Source organism: Medicago truncatula, chromosome 6 (assembly GCF_003473485.1).
Source record: "Medicago truncatula cultivar Jemalong A17 chromosome 6, MtrunA17r5.0-ANR, whole genome shotgun sequence".
Classification (NCBI taxonomy): domain Eukaryota; kingdom Viridiplantae; phylum Streptophyta; class Magnoliopsida; order Fabales; family Fabaceae; genus Medicago; species Medicago truncatula.
This window is the reverse complement of record NC_053047.1, coordinates 32,841,268-32,863,639: the sequence shown is the minus strand read 5'-3', so window position 1 is coordinate 32,863,639 and position 22,372 is coordinate 32,841,268. Positions and strand designations below refer to the sequence as shown.

General features: G+C 37.7%; 1 non-coding gene across 1 annotated transcript; it reads right to left on the bottom strand.

Moving 5' to 3' along the window:
* Nucleotides 1–3,482: 3,482 nt before the first annotated feature.
* On the bottom strand, nt 3,483–3,589 carry LOC112416173 (small nucleolar RNA R71). Its single transcript, XR_003006480.1, has one exon. It is a non-coding gene; the product is annotated as a small nucleolar RNA R71 (small nucleolar RNA).
* Between the last annotated feature and the right edge of the window lie 18,783 nt (nt 3,590–22,372).

Below are 22,372 nucleotides of genomic sequence, written 5' to 3'. Positions count from 1 at the left end.
GAGGCATTTGGGCTGCATTGATAGGAGCAACAGTAGCCATGGATTGACCGGCTCCGGCTGACACCATCCCTACTTCCGTTTCTTTCTTCTTGTGGTGTCCATTACCATACCTCTTTGATGCATTCACAGAGGATTCAGCTTTCTCGAACACAATGATTCCTTCCCTGACGGCTTCCTCCAGACGAGTTCTCATGGTGACCATCTCCGAAAAGTTATTCGGGGCAGCAATGATCATTCTCTCAACATAATCCTTTTTCAAGGTCTTTAAGAATGTCTGGGTCATTTCTTCTTCATCAAGAGCGGGAGTAATGCGGGCAGCTGCCCCCCTCCATCTCTGTGCGTATTCACGGAAGCTTTCCTCCTTCTTCTGAGAGAGGGATCTGAGGAACTCCCTGTTCGGCTTCAAACGGGTGTTAAACCCATAGTGGCTCTTGAAAGCAGCGGCTAATTCATCAAAGGTATGGATGTCATTTTTGCTCAAACTAGTATACCACTCTGCAACATCTTCCATCAAACTATCTTGAAAGCAGTGGATCATAAGTGAATCATTGTCTTTGTAATTACCCATCTTTCGGACATACTTGATGATGTGGTTCTGGGGACAAGTCAGCCCATTGTATCGGTCGAAATCCGGGATTTTGAACTTCTTAGGGATATCCACCTTTGACACTAAGCAGAGATCTTGAGTTTTGAAAGAGTCCGCATTCCCTCGATTAGCTTTGATCTCATGACGGAGTTCTTTAGCAAGTTCCTCCATCATCTCCTCCATTGTTTTGATCACGGGGATGTTTCCGTGCTGTGTGTTGATGTTAACACTTTGAGGCATGGTGTGCACAAGAGGCTCAGTGACAGCTGCCGTTGTTTGTGGCAAAGTAGTATTGATGGAGACAGCATGTGTTGCAGGAATCGGAACATTGTTAGCAATGCCAGAAGTGCCCGCTACAGTACTGGGAGTGAAGAACGGTGGAAGCCCATACGGAAACCCAGCTGGCATAGCAAAACGAGCGTCTGTAGATGCAGTTGGGAGCATGCTTGTAGTCGCCGGTATAGCTGTGGCTATAGGGATAGCCGTGGATGATTGTTCTTGAGCGGCTAGCAGAGCAGTCATGACATCATTAGCCTTAGCCAATTCTTCCCTTAGAGTGGCTAACTCGGTACGGAGCTGAGCATTTTCTTCTTCCATGGCTACCGAATTCTTCTTTCTGTAGAGTCTAGTCCGGTGTATTCTGTCTGGTTCGTAAACTTTCCGAGCACGAGCCACCTTTCAATCTGTAGCAGAAGAACCAGGAGGCAGTGAGCACTTGGAAACCCTTTGTGACTTGATGAATGATGCACATGATGCATGATATGCACAGATGCAAATGCAAAAATTTTTGACACCGAAGGATTTTTAGACAAATTAGGAGTTTTGTAAACAATATCTAAACAAGCAAAGCAAAACGAAGTGTTTACAAGACGAATCCCTTTGAAATACTAAGCCAAGGGAAGACTTTTGAAATATAAACAAATAAAACTCTCAAGCATAAGAAGCGGTGGGATGATCCTCAGACTCAGACTCCGAATCCGAACCGCAGTATCTAGCATAGAAGTTGCGTCGTCCTCTAGCTCTCTTGGAGTCCCGCATAAGTAACTCATCCTTTTCTTCAAGTTCCTGATGAGTCATTTATATGCTATTTTAATATGCTATTTAGTTTAGTTTTATTTAGATTTTATATTATTTTATATTAGTATTATTTCCTTTTTAGGATAGTTTACTTTAAAATGCAATTTATTATATTTCAGGGAAGAATATTGGATGGAGAGAGTCTTGGAGCAAAAGAAAGGGATTTGGAGCAGATTGGACACAAAAATATGAAGATTGGGAAACAAAATATATCTCCCACAAGTCAGAAGCTTGGCACGGCCCGTGCTAGCCTTGGCACGGCCGTGCCACCCTCCAGATGCCTTTTGCTGCTTTTGCTTTGACTCTAAGCTATTCTATTTTGGCGCACAATCTACCGAGGAATATTCTAGGAATATACTTGCTTAGATTTTAAGTCAATTGTGTACTATAAATAGAGTAGCTAGCCATCACTAAATATTCATCTTTACTTGGAATACAATAAGTGACAATTGCTTTTCAATAAAGTTCTTTTCCTTTCCTTTATTTTCCTGTCTTTTACTTTCATGCTTTCTCTCTTCTCCTCCATGTCTACGATGAACATGAGTGAGTAGACTTCTTCTTGTCTTGGGATTGTTGGATAAGTCTAAATGACGTAATCCTAATCAAACCAAGCCCTAAGCCTTAATCTTATGTAACCCTAGTTTCTTATCTGAATTCACCGTCTTAACATGGATTAACCATTATCAAACTGTGGAAACGAAAGTGGAGGGTTTGATAATTGTTCGTCCATTATTCCAAATATCAATTCATAAAACGAAAGTGGAGCTTTGATATTCGAACAAGTGAATTCAGACAAGGATTGCAAAGTCAGCGAAATAGGCTTTGCAATCTTTGAGACATATAGTTTCGATCTTCAAGGGAACTAATAACAATCAAGTCAGCGAAATAGGCTTGGTTGTTAGAGGAACCAAAATCCAATAGTAATCAAGTCAGCGAAATAGGCTTGGTTGCTAGAGGAACTTAAGAGAAACTGTCTTGAGAAATTAGGTCTAACATAACATTATAAGTTTATGGTTTTGGTTTGAGAAGGACTTGTTATTTAGATGAAACCAACGATCCCAAGGCTCTTTTATTATATTGCTTTTAACCGTTTAAAAACCCCCAATTTACAACCTCTTCTCTCTTCTAATCATCTCTAAAGGTTAATTAAATTAAACTACTCCCTGTTGGAACGATACTCTTTTATACTACTTCGGTAAGACCGTGCACTTGCGGTTTTATCTCATCAAGTTTTTGGCGCCGCTGCCGGGGAGTAAACTAATTTGATTAACTCTTTCCTTGTGATTAGAACTCTCTTCTCTTCCTCTTTTCTTCTACTTTTCTTTCTTTTTGTTTTTACCACTAACTTCTTGGGTTCTCGGTTTCTTATGCGAAGAAGTAAAAGTCTCGGAGAATTTATTCCTGAGATCGAAAGATTTTTGCATAAGAAAAAGAGAGAGGCACAAAATAATACCGCTATGGCTGAACATACTCTCAAAGAGTATGCTACTCCTTCAACGGAAGAGCCACAAGCTATTATCGTGTACCCAACGGTTGCGGGTAATAACTTCGAAATCAAGCCTGCACTACTCAATTTAGTGCAGCAAAACCAGTTTTCTGGATCACCCACTGAGGATCCAAATCTCCATATTTCTTCCTTCCTTAGACTCAGTGGCACCATAAAAGAGAACCAAGAAGCCGTAAGACTTCATCTCTTTCCCTTTCCTTAAGGGATAGAGCTAGCGCTTGGTTCCATTCCCTAGAAGTCGGTTCCATTACTTCATGGGACGATATGAGGCGAGCATTCCTCGCCCGATTCTTTCCCCCATCTAAAACAGCTAAGCTTAGAGACCAAATTACGCGTTTCAATCAAAAAGATGGGGAGTCTCTCTATGAGGTGTGGGAGCGTTTCAAGGAAATGCTTAGACTTTGTCCCCACCATGGCCTAGAGAAGTGGCTTATAGTCCACACGTTTTATAATGGCTTGTCATATACCACTAAGATGTCTGTTGATGCAGCTGCAGGTGGAGCTCTAATGAACAAAAACTACACGGAGGCTTATGCTTTGATTGAGGACATGGCTCAGAATCACTACCAATGGACCAACGAAAGAGCCGTCACCACTCCTACTCCCTCTAAGAAAGAGGCAGGTATACACGAAGTCTCTGAATATAACCACCTTGCTGCTAAGGTTGAGGCATTAACACAAAAAATTGAAAAACTTAATGTTAATGCTGTCCCACCTTCTTCTGCATCCCCTCCTTGTGAAATCTGTGGTATAACTGGTCATATAGGTGTTGATTGCCAGTTAGGCAGTGCTGCCAACATTGAGCAACTGAATTACGCTCAATACAACCAAGGAATGAGGCCAAATCAAAATTTTTACAAAAATCCTCAAGGTTCCTATGGACAAGCAGCACCACCTGGCTATACAAACAACCAGAGAGTGGCTCAGAAATCAAGTTTGGAGATTTTACTGGAAAATTGCATTGCAAATCAAAATAAAAATCTTCAAGAATTGAAAAACCAAACAGGATTTCTGAACGACTCTCTCTCCAAACTCAATACCAAAGTTGATTCCATCGCCACGCACACCAAAATGCTTGAGACCCAAATCTCCCAAATGGCCCAATAAGTGGCCACCTCTTCTCAAACACCAGGAGTCTTTCCTGGTCAGCCTGAAACAAACCCCAAAGCCCATGTCAACGCTATTTTTTTAGGGGGTAGTAAGATAGAAGAGACTGTTACTAAGGCCAAAAGTGTCAAGAAGGAGAGTGTCAGGTGTCTAGGTAAGAATGGTGTGATAAAAAGTGAGAAACCGCTTGATAAAAACAAAGCCCTAACACCTTTAAGGCTTACTAAGCTCCACTTGGAGGCTCAATTCACTAAACTCTTTAACATAATTCGAAAGATTTGCGTTCAAATCCCCTATGCTGAAGCTTTGTCTCATATGCCTCTATACGCCAAGTTTTTAAAAGAAATTTTTTCAAAGAAAAAGGCTATAGATCATAATGAAACAATAGCTTTGACAAAGGACAATAGCGCAATCATCAAGAAGCCACCTACAAAGCTTAGAGATCCAGGAAGTTTTGCCATCCCTTGTATGATAGGGAATGAAACCTTAAACCATGCCTTGTGTGACTTAGGAGCTAGTGTTAGTCTGTTGCCCCTACCCCTCTTTACAAGGCTGGGGTTGGGCAAGCTAAAGCCTACCGCCACAACATTGAAGTTAGCCGATCGTTCTGATATACAACCTGTCGGATATGTCGAGGACGTCCCCGTTAAAATAGAAGGGATGGAAATCCCAACTGATTTCATGGTGCTTGACATAGATGAGGACAATGCATGCCCTATAATCTTAGGACGACCCTTTCTCGCCACTGCGGGTGCTATAGTAGATGTTCAAAACGGTAGGATTGTTTTTCAAGTGAGCGATGAGTTGATAGGATTTGAGTTGGAGAATTATATGAAAAGTCTCGCCCTCTACTCTTATAATATGATCAAAGGTCATAAAGTGAAAGAACGCTTATTAGCGCCATCTACACAACATGACCTCTTTGACCCATTCTAAGGACACTTTCTTATAACGTCAAGCTAATGACTATAAAGAAGCGCTTCGTGGGAGGCAACCCACGTATTTAACTGCTTTCGTTTTTGTTTTTAAGTTATTCTGTAGGTAATTGTCCGAAGGTGATTCAAGCAAAACAAGAAAAATTTTGAGGCCACTGTCCAGAACCTTGGCACGGCCCGTGCTCACACTAGCACGGCCGTGCCAGACCTTAACCTTCCAAACACCAGTTTAAATCCAGAAAGTTGGCACGGCCCATGCTAAGGTTGGCACGGCCGTGCCCAACTACAGGTAAGGATAAACCCACCTTTTCATCTTCTTCTTCCCTCATTCTCCACCACAAACTTTCTCTCATTTACACTTCTCTCAAAAAACCTCCATAACCATAGAATTTCAAAGCTTCCATATCTCCCCCAAAAACCTCACCATTTCACATAATTTCTTCACCCAATCATTCACAAAACCATTTCAATCATAACCCATTAATCAAAAACAACTTTCCTCCATCCCTCCCAAATATCATCAAATTCGTAGCCCCCATTCACCTACCTAAAAACCCACAAATTCTTCATCCATTCACCCAATCCAACTCCTACCACTTACTCAAACCCCAACCCCATCACCCAACCAACCTTTTCTACTCAAAACATTTCCCCAACACCCAACCCTCACCCAAAACACAAACGGTCAACCAAGGTTCCGGATAAATGGCATCTAGGAAAGGTGGAGCAAGCTCTTCCGGAGGACCACAACAAAAGAAGAAAACTAAAGCCACGAATCATGGAATAATCTTCAAGGACACCAAGCAAAGGGACAGGTACAAAATTCTTCTCTCTAAACCTTTGCATCCTTGTCGATATCCAGATCCTTATACTTTGAGTGTGCTAGGACTAAGGGATAATGTGTTTAGCTTACTAGGAAATTTAGGATGGGTTGACATGCTTAGACCTATGAAGGGCTTCGAAAATTTCACTTATGAATTCTTAAGTTCTATTGAATTTACGAAGGATAAGGTGAATTTTGACAACCCCGATCATAGAGTTTCCTTCCGACTTTTGAATATGGATTATGAGATGTCTCTTGAAAATTTCTGTTTAGAGATGGACTTTGCAAATGCGGGGTTCATCCATGACTCTTGGAATCCAAATTTAAAGTCGGAACACTATGACCCCGCTCTTTTTTGGAAACGCATTACCGGGTTAAGGCAATACAATCCTCGCAACAACAAGGCTAGTAACATTCACAACCCCGTGCTTAGATACCTCCAGAGAGTCATGGCTTGTACCATTTGGGGTAGAAAAGAAGTAGGAACAACTAGGACGGATGAACTTTTTATGCTTTGGGCAATGCTTCGTAACAATCCCGTTAATACTTGTTTCTACCTACTTGACTACCTTTCCTCCATAGGAGCTAGACCTGACAATAGAGCTGAGATAGTAGTCGGTGGTATCATTACCTTCATCGCTAGAAAGTTTGGAGTAGGTGAGGAAGATGGGATAAATCCAATTGAGGGCAACAATAGACTTAATATTGAAACCCTTGTTGCTATGAACTTCATTAAGATTCACCCACCCATGACTTATGCACTTCAACTTCGCATACCACTATTATTTCTACTTCCTAACCCATCTCGGACTAACCCCGAGGTGGAGGAAAATTTGTTGTATGTTGGTGATGGATTACAGGTACATGAAGAGCATAATCAAGGTGAAGAAGAAGGTGCCCACATGCACCATGACGAAGAGCCCCATGACCATAACGACAACAATGAAAGATGGGCATGGATGCAAACCGAGGTACAAAGGATAAGCACCGAGCAACAAAGGCAAGGTGTTGAATTATCTGGGCTAAGAAATGATGTCCTTCGGGGCAACCGCATATCCGAAGAAAATAACCAAATGCTTCGGAACATGATGCAACACTTACACCTTCAGGGCCCTCCCTATGGACCTCAATAAAAATGTGAGCTTTCCTCTTCCTCTTTTTCACCTTATCTCTTCAATCTCTATCTCACTCTTCTACCTCTCCTTCTCTTTTATTTTTCTTTTCTCTTGAATCATTGAGGACAATGCTTCTCCTAAGTGTGGGGGGAGCCTAATAAAGTGACAGTAGTCGTAGTGTTTCCAAACTCCCTTGAACTTTATTCTTTTGTTCTGTTTTATGGTAAAAGGCATAGTTAAGTAGCTAATTTTTATTGAAAACATCATGACACAAAATTTTTCATTGTCTCCTCTTATTTTGTTGATTCTTGTACATAAAAGCAAACTCTTGTGTTTTAAGTCTTCTTGATATAACCACATCTTGTTTTAAAGTGAATAAAATTCTCCAATGAGAAAAACACAAAGTTGCTTCCCTTGAGTAAATGTATGAATAGGTATTTTAAGGAAACGCGTTCTAATCTTAGTGGTGCATTAACCTTTAAAAATTCTCAAAGCGCCAGTAGTATAAGTGAGTATAAGGGAGATCATAAAAAGCCAAAAAGCCAAATAATTCCAAGATCTCATCACTGAATCTAGATTGGGGAAGGAGGTAGGCCCTCCGACTTCCTACGTAAAGGTGATTGTTATCTTGAGAAAAACTTTAAAAAGCATTGTTGAAACTAGATTGGGGAAGGAGGTAGGCCCCCCGACTTCCTACGTGAAGACGATGTTTTAAGGAATACCATTGAATCTAGATTGGGGAAGGGGGTAGGCCCTCCGACCTCCTACGTGAAAATGTTGTTCCTTAAATAAAGAACTTAAAATGTGCATATGGCAAAAGAACAAAGATTCTCAAAAACTCCCATCTCTCTTATATGAATTGTAGAAGGAATTTTTCTTGGTTAGTTTAGTGCTAGGATTAGACCATGTTTCCTCATTATACCTATCTTATATAGGAGCAAGAAAAGGGTTGGACTCCACACACACACTCACTTGAAACTTGATTGTTGGGTAGAATAAAGATTTCAAGAAATACTTGAGTTTGTGATTAGTGTACATTTTGGGATTTAAGCCCTTGAGGAGACATGTGCTTTAATTAATTGTCATTTGATTTAACTATTGATGCTACTATGTTTATGCCTTTTGCTTGAGGACAAGCAAAGATTCAAGTATGGGGGAGTTTGATGAGTCATTTATATGCTATTTTAATATGCTATTTAGTTTAGTTTTATTTAGATTTTATATTATTTTATATTAGTATTATTTCCTTTTTAGGATAGTTTACTTTAAAATGCAATTTATTATATTTCAGGGAAGAATATTGGATGGAGAGAGTCTTGGAGCAAAAGAAAGGGATTTGGAGCAGATTGGACACAAAAATATGAAGATTGGGAAACAAAATATATCTCCCACAAGTCAGAAGCTTGGCACGGCCCGTGCTAGCCTTGGCACGGCCGTGCCACCCTCCAGATGCCTTTTGCTGCTTTTGCTTTGACTCCAAGCTATTCTATTTTGGCGCACAATCTACCGAGAAATATTCTAGGAATATACTTGCTTAGATTTTAAGTCAATTGTGTACTATAAATAGAGTAGCTAGCCATCACTAAATATTCATCTTTACTTGGAATACAATAAGTGACAATTGCTTTTCAATAAAGTTCTTTTCCTTTCCTTTATTTTCCTGTCTTTTACTTTCATGTTTTCTCTCTTCTCCCCCATGTCTACGATGAACATGAGTGAGTAGACTTCTTCTTGTCTTGGGATTGTTGGATAAGTCTAAATGACGTAATCCTAATCAAACCAAGCCCTAAGCCTTAATCTTATGTAACCCTAGTTTCTTATCTGAATTCACCGTCTTAACATGGATTAACCATTATCAAACTGTGGAAACGAAAGTGGAGGGTTTGATAATTGTTCGTCCATTATTCCAAATATCAATTCATAAAACGAAAGTGGAGCTTTGATATTCGAACAAGTGAATTCAGACAAGGATTGCAAAGTCAGCGAAATAGGCTTTGCAATCTTTGAGACATATAGTTTCGATCTTCAAGGGAACTAATAACAATCAAGTCAGCGAAATAGGCTTGGTTGTTAGAGGAACCAAAATCCAATAGTAATCAAGTCAGCGAAATAGGCTTGGTTGCTAGAGGAACTTAAGAGAAACTGTCTTGAGAAATTAGGTCTAACATAACATTATAAGTTTATGGTTTTGGTTTGAGAAGGACTTGTTATTTAGATGAAACCAACGATCCCAAGGCTCTTTTATTATATTGCTTTTAACCGTTTAAAAACCCCCAATTTACAACCTCTTCTCTCTTCTAATCATCTCTAAAGGTTAATTAAATTAAACTACTCCCTATTGGAACGATACTCTTTTATACTACTTCGGTAAGACCGTGCACTTGCGGTTTTATCTCATCAGTTCCCTTCGGACCTTAACCAATTCCTTCTTCAACATCAGGTTCTCATGAGTCTTCTGCTCATCTTTGCCATCCAAAGTCATGATTAGATTCTCAGCCTCATTGTATCGGGCTTTCCACATTTGTTTCTCACGACTTTCCATAGCTAGATGCTCCTGATACATCTCTTGAATTGCGGGAGGTAGAGGTAAAGGTATAGATGGAGCAGATGTAGCCACATGTCTCATAGCAGGGTATGGCATACCAATCTCTTCAGCTCGGTTTATTACCCACTGAGTATAGGCCTCATGAGCAATACCAGATCTCACACCCAAATGCTTCACACTCTTCCTACGGATCTTAGACCAAGCCCTTGTGAAAGCCTCCCTTTGTCCGGTGGGGGCATTCGAATAGTAGAAGAACTCCGGGGATGTAGCAAGATTGATGGGCTTTGTCTTCATAGGGAACCCAAACTGTCTCATAGCAAGCTCCGGATTGTAGTTGATTCCCCCACGGGTACCAAGAAGAGGTACATTGAGAAAGTCTCCACAACCAGTAATAATTTCCTTAACTTGAGCGGCGGGAGTGATCCAGACCACCTCGTTAGGAGAGAGAGCCATCATCCGCTGTGAGTAGGACCAATCCTCCGAGTTGTCATGGAAGGAGCTCGGAAGGTGAGAAATAAACCACCTATATAGGAGAGGCACGCAGCAAAGGATATACCCACGACCTTTGAGAGTCCGGTCATGGATAGCATGGTATGTGTCTGCTAGCAAGGTAGGGACCGGGTTCCTAGAATGGAAGATCTCAATAGCATTCATGTCCACAAAGTTGTCGAGATTCGGGAAGAGAATGAGCCCATAGATAAGCAATGCAAGAATAGCCTCGAGTGCGTCCTGACAAGTAGTTTCGAGATTAGCTTGCTCAAGTAGATACTTTGAAGTGAACCCTCGGATGTGAGACTTGGTAGTAAGATGCTTAGAGACATCGGAAGTCTTGAGATAGAGATCCTTAGCAATAACCAGAGGAGTAAGAGAAGTCCCGGGACCGGTGAAAGGCGTCTTCTCGGCTATAGGTGAACCTAACAAGTATGAGTAAGCCTCAAGAGTAGGGACCAACTGGAAATCCGGGAAAGTGAAGCAGCGGAAACTCGGGTCATAGAATTGCACTAGAGTGTGCACGAGCTTCTCTTCAACATTAGTCCGGAGAATAGTAAGCAAACCACCATACCGGAGTCGGAAACCTGTTTGATTCTTAACCTTGAGTGCCAATTCTCTCAAACTAACCAAATCAACCTCCTTGAACTTGTAGGATTTAGTCTTCTTCATACCTGTAATGTTTACAAAGTTTTTAATTTGTCCAATCCTTCGATGAATGCATGAGAAAAAATTATGCATGTATGCATGATTGCTTTTTCAATTACAGAGAAAACAGGGAGGGTTGAGATTAAAGTCGAGGAGCCATGGGCGGACACGGTGCCCGGTAAACTAAAGTTTAGGATAATAGTAACCAAGGTTCTAATCAAGTTCCCAAACTACAACCTCTCTTACGTATATCATGGTAGCACGGGACAACGTCCGTTCCATGTTTATTCGCAAGAAGGTCTAGTTTGAGTGTAGTATTGCGTGACGACTAAAACTCGAGGCAACACTCGGTTTAGCCACCGCACTACGTCCTAAAAAAGGCCAGGGATGGGGAGTTTTGACTCCTATTTTAGAAAAAAGGTTTTCAAGTGAGGTTATTAACATTTTTTGAAAAAAATGATTTTTTTGTCTAAGCGTCGTAAAACCTAAGCATACATCTAAACATACATTCCCTAATCATGCATCTAGAACATCCATGTGGGGTGTGTGCATGTGTCGGTGCTCGTGTTGGTGTACATCACTTATAGTGTCCATAGTCCTTTACATTTGAGTCCTAAATACATGCTATGGTCTTGCAAGGAATTAAAAAAAAGGAACTAATCTATCTAAAATTATTACAAACCCATTTGATATAGAAATGAATAGAAAAATGATGCCAAAACTATGGGATGAATGAAATGTGAGATGAAATGGTTAGTATCATAAGGCATAAAAATAGTAGAAAGGTAAACAAAATTGAATAGAATAGCAAGAGAGAAAAAAAAAAGTAATGAAATGAAATAAAGTGGCAAAATATACCTAAAATTGGTTATGACACTTAGACATGCATATGACCTATAATCCCCTCATTATAGCAATGTTAAAGGGGTTTGATTTTGAGCTATAATGTGGGAACAAATAGGACACATTCAAGCCAAGAATCATGACACATTTTTAAAGATATTTTGCACTTTATTTCTTGATAAAAACACACATTACTTGCAAAACAAGAAAGAAATGAAAATCCACATCCACAATCAGCAAAACATACATGTGATCAGCAACATATTCACCATGAAATTACACACCAATCATCCACATCACATGCCAACATTTTATGAGAAAATATACCACAAAAATACACAAACTTAGATCAAACACAAAATTAATCAAGAAAAATAACACACACATTTTTAACATTTTTTAAACTATTGAAAAATACCACAAAAGTATTAAAATGTATTAAGAAACATATAACGATTTTTAGGAATTTTTTGGAGAAAAAATTAAGCACACAGAGGTTCAATCAGCAAGAAAACAGGGTGTGAATAGCAAGAAAAAAACAAAAACGAAAAGAGCAAAGCCCAAACCAAAACCAAAGGATCCGGATTCGCAGGGAGCGTTGGATTGATCCAGGGGAGGAAACCCTAGATCCAACGGCCAGGAACGAAGGGGATTGACCGGTCCGGTTCACTGGCTTATATAAGCATGTGTGCACCGGTTTTTTCATTCTTTCATTCTCTTTCTCTCTCTAACTCTCACCTAGTGAGAGAAGCTCTCGCCTCTCTCTTCCCTTTCCCTGCCGGACTTCTGGATGAACGGCCGGGGAAGATGAAGATCTGGCCGGAACCTTCATAGGTCCGCCGGAATCTTCATCTTCTCCGGTGAGATCTCCAGTTTTCCGGCCACCTCTAACCTAACCAGAAATTCACGAATCTTGCATCAAACTCTTCGTTTTTTCATCCTAGATATGATTCTAACACTGGTTTTCACAAATAGAACTTGATTCAATGTAGATCTAAAGATCTTGATACGGTTTTGAAAGTGTTTTTTTTTATTTAGTTTTTTTTAGTTTTGCTGAAAGAAACTCTTAGAACTTTGAAGATCTACATTGATTCGTCCTTATTGATGCTTTTCGAGAAAGAAAGATGAGGTTCACGCGTCTTACCTCTGGTTTAGTTGGAGATTCAAACGGAGATCTTTGAGGAAGAACTTGAATCGTTTCCGGTGAGGTTTCTTGCTTCGAAACAGATTCGGATCTTTATCTTCTTCTTCACCGGTTCAATCTTCTTCGTTTTCTTTCCCTCTTCTTCTCACGGTTACCTCTGTGATCGTGTTTGGATTTGTCGCCAAATGGTGACGGATCCGCACTTGAATTGCAGAGGAATTAGTTCGATGATGATGATTCTTCAATGAATCACTGAGAACTGTGATGAATTTGTTGAATCTCGTGTTGATTTTTGATGATTTTGGTTGAATTTTGGTGAATTTGTGATGAATCTGTGAGTTAGGGTTTGTGATATTTCTCTGTGTTCTTGGTGATTTTCTGGGTTCTGATCTAACTGAATGGAGAGAGAGAATCTGATTTTTGTTTGTTGAGGTGGCGTGTGATTAATGGATCCTCTGAAATTCTGGCACTGTGTTGTTTTTATAACTGACATGTGTACTTGAGACCCAATGGGGTGATGACACCTGGACTTGCACCGTATTTGATTCAAGGACCTTCCTGCAAAAAAGGAAACTAAAAGGACTAAACTGCAATAATAAAAAATAGACTGAAATGAAATTTTTAAATGTTTTGGACTAAAATGCAATTTTAGAAACTGTTTCAGGGACTAAAATGCAATAAAAAATAAAATTGGACTAAAATTGGTAAATTGGACAAAACGTAAAGTGAAACCAAAAATAAAATCAACGAAAGGACTAAAATGAACCAGCTACAAAAATGAGGTATTTTAAAATACCTCTCTGCCGAAATTTTGACAGGAAAAGACCAAAATGCCCCTGGGGACTAAACTGACTCAGACTGACTCAGATGCAATTTTTGAAATGATTTTTAAACAAAGACTCAACAATGATTTGTACAGACAAATTGAAAAGACTCAGAGGCAAACACAGGGACTAAAATGGGTTTCACTGCAGGAAATGACCAAAATACCCTTTTGTATGATTTTTGAAATAAAATGCAAGAAAAGTAATGCGACGTTTCAGAGAGTTCTTAAATGACTTGTAATGTCAGAAAAGACAGAGGCAGTAAAATACGTTTTAAAAAGAGTAAAAATTCAGAGTAAAATATCAGAGAATTGACAAATATCAGTGTTAAAAAGAAATTTGAACGGGTATTTTTAGGTCCAAAATCAGGGTATAACAGCTATTATATTATTTTTCAAATTTAAAATATAGTGATCATATTTATTAATTTATCATTCTTTGAAAAACCACTCTTTTAAAAAAAATTGAAAGATTTCTTAATTTTCCCTCATATTTTCCACCCCTCAAAACCTTTCATTCCCCTCCTCTCCAAACTTGCAAATAGGGTTGGGAATAGGCCAGGCCGGCCTACAGGGGCCTATGGCCTGGCCTGACCTGTTTATTAAAAAGGCTAGGCTTAGACTTTTTAAAAAGCCTATTTAAGTAAATATGTTAGGCTTAGGCTATCAAAAAAGCCTATGAAATCTAATAGGCCGGCCTGTTTATGCATGTTAGGCTTCATAGTGGACTTTTTAAATAAGCTTTAAAGTTTTATAGTGAAATAGGCTTTTAAGGCCTTATAGTAGTGTAAGTCTTACACTGAAATAGGCTTTGAGGCCTATTAAGCCTATTTAAAAGTAGATAAAATTGAATGTTTAGTGACTTTAATAGTAAGTAGGCCTGTAAATAGGTTTTTAGGCCAGGCCAGGCTTTTAAATAGGTCAAGCCAAAAAAATAGGCCTATGAAAGGCCATAGGCCTGCAAAATTTTTCGTAGGCCAGACTCAGGCCTATCAAAGTCTGGCCTCGCCTGGCCTATTTCCAACCCTACTTGCAAACAAAACCTTAGTGTATGTATAGTCGGTGACGAATTTAGGACGCTGAGTTAGGGATGCAACTTTTTTTTTTAAATAACAAATAACTTCATTGTATCCATCACGAATTTTTTGAATTATAAATTTTAGTATTTAGCACTTGGAAGTTAAAAGAAATATATCATTAATAATAAGCACTTGGTGATTATAGTCATAAGGACGGATGAAATAAGAGGAAAAATTTCTAGTAATAACCGACTTTGGGAATTTGAGTTTGATCCTTGTAACGCAATTTTTTATTTTCTTACTAAAGAATGACTACTTCTAGTTTCTTAAAGCATTCATAATGGATACACATATTTTTGGATGTTCAAATGTGTCTCCCGTGTACACATCATTCATTTATAATTTTTTTAATAGTGATACTTAATAAGGACTCAATTCATCCAACCCAACATATTACCAATAATTTTATATTATTACATTTCAATTTTTTAATATCCTTTATTATAAAAGCTAGACTTGCCAAGCTAGCATGTTTGCCCTAATCTATTCTCATTTTCGCTCCCTAAACCGTAATTAATGTTAATCAACTCAGTCAACCACTCTTTACATCTCAGCCGTAGATCTCATAACCTTTCATGTATATTAACGATTGCATTTAATGTTAATCAACTCAGTCAACCACTCCTTACATCTCAGTTGTAGATCTCATAATCTTTCATGTATATTAATGATTCATTTCAACTCAGTCAATCACTCCTTACATCTCAGCCGTAGATCTCATAACATTTCATGTATATTAACAATTGCATTTAATGTTAATCAACTCAGTCAATCACTCCTTACATCTCAGCCGTAGATCTCATAACCTTTCATGTATATTTATGATTCATTTAACATGTAGTGTATATTAACGATTCAGTCAACCACTCCTTACATCACAGTCGTAGATCTTATAATCTTTCATGTATATTAACGATTGCATTTAATGTTAATCAACCCAGTCAACCACTCCTTACATCTCAGCCGTAGATCTCATAACATTTCATGTATATTAATGATTCATTTCAACTCAGTCAACCACTCCTTACATCTCAGCCGTAGATCTCATAACCTTTCATGTATATTAATGATTCATTTAACATGTAGTGCATATTAACGATTGTATTCCCACTATCATTGGCTAACATCATTTTTCCGTCAAAACAGGTTAGACTTAACAATGGAAAGTGATGACAAACTCTCTTAGCCTTGCACTGCTTGAAGGGTACAAATAACACAACAAAATCTAACCATGTTTCATCTTCGTTCTTGATCTCTTATGTTTTGTTTCATATATATTTTTAAACTTGCACTAATTTCTTTGAATTTTTTTATCATTTTCAGCTCCATTAGATCCAAAAGGATAATGACCTTCGATTGCACTAATTTCTTTGATCAATTGGAGGGGATTGGAAAAAATTTGCACCGCAAGGAATCTGTACAAGTGGAAGGCATTAAGGCCTAGCAAAAAAGATTTGGGTCACAATGCATTGCTATATTGCACATTCGATTTTTAGTTGTCTGATGGTTTTGATTATGTGTTGTCTAATGTCATGTAATATGTATTTGCTATGTTTTAAGTTTTTTTGTTTTAAGGATGCTATGTTTTGGTTGATTCATTGTTTTCAACTATTATAGACTTTTATTTATTGCAACTAAATTTCTATCTTATTGATGCAAATCATTAGTCTACCTTTTTGTTAACACAAACTTCATGCTATTTGAAATTTCTAATTAAGCTTCATAGCATGGTGTCATTACTTTAGCGACGATACAACCGCACTAACAAAAGTCATAATATTTTTAAAACAGTAATGCAACTTATCATTCTACTTTTTTTTTTAACAACAAAGTTCATGCCTGCGGATTTTTTTTTTTTTTAAATTATAAGAATGGTTTCCTTAATATAAGAATTTTTTAAATATATTTTAAGATGTTATCCTTTTTTTCCTCGATATTCACCTGAATTTCAATTTCTACTGTTGCGTTGCCAAATATAATAATCTTATTGCATGCGTGTCATCGACACTACCTGTTCTACTGAACTGCATTTATAAATTTTTTTCATGGGTCATATTGAAAAAAATAAAAAATAAGTGTTGCACGTTTTTAAAAAATTAATAACATATAGGTAGTTATATTCAAAAACGTGCAAGTGAATATTTACCAAGCTAATGGCATGAGTATTTAGTTGTCAATAATATCATTTAATTCTTCAGATATGATTAAACGCTATTAAAATCAGACAAAGAAATCTACCAAAAAAAAAAAAGCAACCAAAGAATAAATAAATGATATTATTTGTTAGTTTTTCTTAAATGCATACAGGTTGACTTGCCTTTTATGTGTTTACTCCATCATTATTGGCACCCCAAGTTTAGGCATACCTGGCGCACCAACATTTATGACATAGAGGGAATTGAAAGTCTGTTTTAATTTAGGGCTGAAATCATGCATCTCTATAGTCTTATGTTTTAGTTTAGCTTTCAAATCTCATAACAGCCCATTTTTTGGCATGGATGACGCACCAACATTTATGATATAGGGGAAATTAAAATAGTTTTTTTAAGTAGAAATCATGCATCTCTATAGTCTTAAATTTTAGTTCAGCTTTCAAATCTCATACACCACTGATAGTGATATTAACTGTAGAGATTTTCTCGATACAACATCTTGCATATGATGAACACACAAATTGATTATTAATTTAGTTTTCAGTCAGTATAGATGTGAAAACAATTGAGCAAATCGGGTTGATGTTAAGAAAGTAAAATGGAACCACCAAACAAACGCACCAAAATTGCAAGAACATCAGTTGAGCTTGGGCATAAACGCAACAATCCTTCAAAACGAAATCCATTATCTGATGTCACAAATGGTAAGCAGACTTATTGTGTCATATCTGCTATAATTTAGAGGAAACAATTCATGTCTAATTATAAAAAAGGTTTGGAACTACTAATCGTTGATGGAGATCGAGAGAACACTAATACAACCTCAAATGTTGTTTATCACGAAGTCTTTCGTAATGTATCTTGATGGTTAATGTTCAAACCTTTTTGTTATGTATGCTACCATTTAATTTTGTTCCTTTTGTTGTCTTAGAAGGGAACATATTTTTAAATTGTTCTAAAATTTCTATTAACTATATATGTTTACATTAATGCGACTGATTCGATTAACTTCTACGTGGTATGACCCGTGCGGTAGCACGAATCAAAAGTCTAGTTAAAAAAATGTGGATCCCACTTAAGATTGAGATCTTAAGTGAGACATTGACTCTTATTAGACCTAAAAAAAATTCTCCATAATAGGGGTACCTAACAATTACCGAGTCTTCAAAATTTCAGACCTCGTTAGGGATGATCTTATTAATAAGAAAGTAATTGTAGAGTTTGACCTAAATCCTCTGACCTCTCTCTACATTTGCATTCCGCCACCCTCACCTCTCTTCTTCCAAATCTCCAATCCTTACCATGTAGATGCGATTTCTGGTGGTGCGATGAGCGGCCCTGGCCCTTCGCACCACCATCTCCCCGATCTTCGGCGACGAGTTTTTTCTCCCGCCGGAGGTGGTTCTGGTAACTCGGTTGCGTCTCAGCAGCGGTTTTTCATCTTTTGTTTTCTCTTTCTTTTTTGTTGCGCCTGAACCAGTCTGTCCCTCTTGGTTGATTTGGATGTCCTATGTTATGGGTTCATTTTTTGTTACAGTTATATTGGTTTCTAAGTTAGATCTACTTGACTCGATTTAGTTACGCCTTGCTATCACGTTTTGGCTACTACACCAGCTGCTCCCTGTGATGTTTTGTCGTGTGTAGTGCTATTGGGTGGTTCAATGGTGGTGATGGAGCGTTGTTTCCATGATGGTAAGGTGGTGGTTATGTAAGGTGTGTTAGGTGGTGATGTGCGGTATTTCTGGTGGTTATATCGTGGTGTTTCCGTGGAGATGAGAGGGTAGTGATTTGCAGCGTTTGGGTGGTGGTTCTCTGGTGGTGTGCATACGGGGTTTTCGAGTGCTAGTGTTGATAGAAAGCGTCGTGTGGCGGCATCAAAGATGGGTGGTTGGCGACTGTTGGTGGTGGTTTTGTGGTAGATTTTTGGGAGGTAGTTGTGGTTCATCGGTGGGATAGCAGTGGTGTTGGTTTTTGTGGTGTTTGTCGTGATTGTAGTGGTGTGGTTTGAACGGTGTCGTGTTGGAAGTTCTGGACTTGAATCTCTCGGGAGACGAGAACTGATCGAGGGGATGTGACAGGCGTTGTTTAGGTAGGGAGTTGGTTGTTTATGTGGGTTGTGGTGTTGTGCTGAATTGGGCTATCAGTTCTGAAGTTGAAGTAAATGTCACTAGAAGTGGGGGTTGAATAGTGACCCTTTAAAAATTTCTCTGTACTCTTAGTTTGAACTCTCAAGACTTTGCTTAGAGTAAGATGATTAGTAAAACAATAAGTAAATATGTAATACTAAAATAAACAATGCAGAAAGTAAAGAGTAGAGTTTAAGAGAGATCACACAGAGACGTTATCCTGGTTCCCCCAATATGGGTTAGTCCAGTCCCCACAGCTTTTGTGAGATTATCCACTAGTTCTTGGGAGTTTTTTCCTCCTCTTTGCAATGTGCAAAACAATATGTATTCTCTAAGCCTCACCAGGCTTACACTAACACTCGAGCTCTTGAAGAGCTTGAGGCTATACAACTATGTATTCTCTTAGCCTCACCAGGCTTACACCACTGATATTATTAGCTTCAGCAAGCTTACAGTATCACTCAAGATTTTACAGGCTTGAGGATATACGATCAAAATTAGATTTGATGTTTGGATCTAATTACAACTTTCAAGCTACTAAGAGAATGAGAGATTGTAGTTTGTAATATTCTTAAAAAGATGATCCGAAAATATGATTGAGTATTGTAAGAGTATTTTTGATATTGAGATTGATTGATTAATTTATTGCTTTTATGTAGGCTTGTGATTGTATTTCAAATTCATGCTTTCTTTGTTGAGAGAAAGCTTCTATTTATAGCCAGCCTTCATCCTTCAATATCTGCAGCTGTTCATTCTTGTGTAGACGCCCTTGCTGTTGATAGGAATTACAAAACTGCCATTGTCCCATCTTTTGTACGTTGAGTTTTGAGCTTGCCAGCCTCGGCCTCAACTTTTAACACTAAGAGCTTGAGCTTGAAATGGACCAGGAGCGTGTGTGAACAGTGAAAAGTACATGAACAGTAAAAAGATATTTTCTTTTTACTACTGTTTCTATCTTGTTCTCCAAGATGCATTGCCGTATTTGTCCTTGCATTTCTTTGTCTCCAAGACACCATTAATTAATCATATTAGCATACTTGGTCACCAAGTCTTGTTACTTTATGAATTTTTGCTTGCTTGCTCATCAAGATACACCATAGGGCTTATGTCATCATCCTTGTCTTTTCCAAATGATTAGCACATGATTGATATTAACTGTTTGTTCATTTTCCCTTGCTTGTGCGCATGGCATTTCCTTTGTAATTCTTCAATAATTAACCTTCTTTGATTAATAATGAATTACCATATTCTTCTTGAGAGCTTGAGCATAAGCATCCAAGGATACATGGCTTTAACAATGTGTGAGAATTGGACTTTCCTATCCTTAATAAAATTCACTCAAGAGCACACATTAAATAACCAAATAAAATTATACTCTTAATTTTAATACAAGAGTTTGTTTATCATTTAAAAACAATTTCAAAGGGATTTTTGTTTCAACAAGTTCATTGTGGTTTTGTGGAGTGGTATGTGTTTAGGTAATGATAATTTTGGGGTGTTTACATGTGCTTAATTGCGCTCAACTGCAGAAGAGAAGCAAGGTGCGGTTACACGGGTTTTTGGTAGGTTTGATGGTTCTTTTGGAGGGTTTAACAACAGTTTAGCACAAGATTTGTTTTTGCTACTGCTCGGGTGTTTAAACGTTGGTTTTTGGAGCTGACTTTTTGGTTTTGGTGTTTAGTTTTTATTGGTTTCGGGGCCCTTAGTAGAGGGTGTTTTTGGTTTGTTTGTAGAAGTTTGAGGGTGTTTTTGGTTTGTTTACAGTGGTTTGTATTACATGTATGGGTGTTCCGTATATATACGACACACTTCTCCTTTGTATGTTGCTATTTTAAGACTCCTAGTTTAGCATTCTTTGTGCTTAATTGCATTTTAGCTTCTTCAAAAAAAACATGTGAGAATATTAAATAAAAATGGAAATAGATCTATCATTGCGCACCTATCAGTACAGTAGAAATGAGTTGACATTAGTATAAATGAGTACAATAGAGTACAAGGTGAGGACTAATTGTTGAGGAGAACTCCACATCTTCAAAGTGTCTATATTCATTGCCCTAAATTTATAAGGAAAAAGTAGGTATTTGCACGGAAACCAAAAAAATAGAGAGATAAAGTAAAAATAATGTGAGTATGAGAGAGAAAGCTGTCACAAAAGTTGTCATTAAATGAATGTTCAAATATCATTTCTCTTAGCATATTCATTGTCTTTCCTCCAGATATGAGTAAAGAAAATCGTCCAAAGAAGAGATGATAACTTCTTAATGAGAGAAAGAATAATCGCATGAAAAATTGAGCTCATACAATAGTATTACTATAATATTAAAATGAACCGACAAAGGAATGAAAAAGTAAAAAGAAAGTTGATATGTATCAGAGTTTTTTTTTCTGCCCTACTTTATGCCAAAAAACACAAAAATACCCTACTTTTTTGGAAAATTGCAGAAATACCTTACTTTTTCAGGTGTCTCTGGTACCACTCCACTTGGAGTTGCGGGGTACCCTAAAAAGTGATGAAATTTTTGTCTTTATTGTACCCCTCTACTTAGAGTTGCGGGGTAATTTCACTATTTTTTTTTCCGAATTTTTTATATACCCCTCCATCTTGACTTGCAGGGTATTTTGTGGTTTATTTTTTAATTTTTAAATACCCCTCTACTTGGAGTAGAGTGGTATAATAAGGACAAAAATAATTTGAAGCATCATATATTACGTTAATAATACATGCATAAAAAATAATAATAATAACTTAATTTAAAAAAAAAACTAATTAAAATTATATAACAAATAAAATACAATAAAATCTACAATTATTATAAATGCCCTGCTGTCCCACACTCTCGTCTGCGACGATGTCTTCCGAGATTTATAATAATTGTAGATTTTATGGTAAATCGCGGAAGACCAACATGACCCTCAAGTAAATCGCGGAAGACATGTCGAAGACGGGGGTGTGGGGCAGCAGGGCATTTATAATAATTGTAGATTTTATGGTATTTTATTTGTTATATAATTTTAATTAGTTTTTTTAAATTAAGTTATTATTATTATTTCTTATGCATGCATTATTAAGATAATATGATGCTTCAAATTCTTTTTGTCCTTATTATATCATTCTACTCCAAGTAGAGGGGTATTTAAATAAAAAATTAAAAAAAAAAAAAACCACAAAATACCCCGCAAGTAAGATGGAGGGGTATATAAAAAATTTGAAAAAAAATAGTGAAAGTACCCCACAACTCCAAATAGAGGGGTACAATAAAGACAAAAATTTCATCAATTTTTAGGGTACCCCGCAACTCCAAGTGGAGTGGTACTAGAGACACCTGAAAAAGTAGGATATTTCTACAATTTTTCAAAAAAAATAGGGTATTT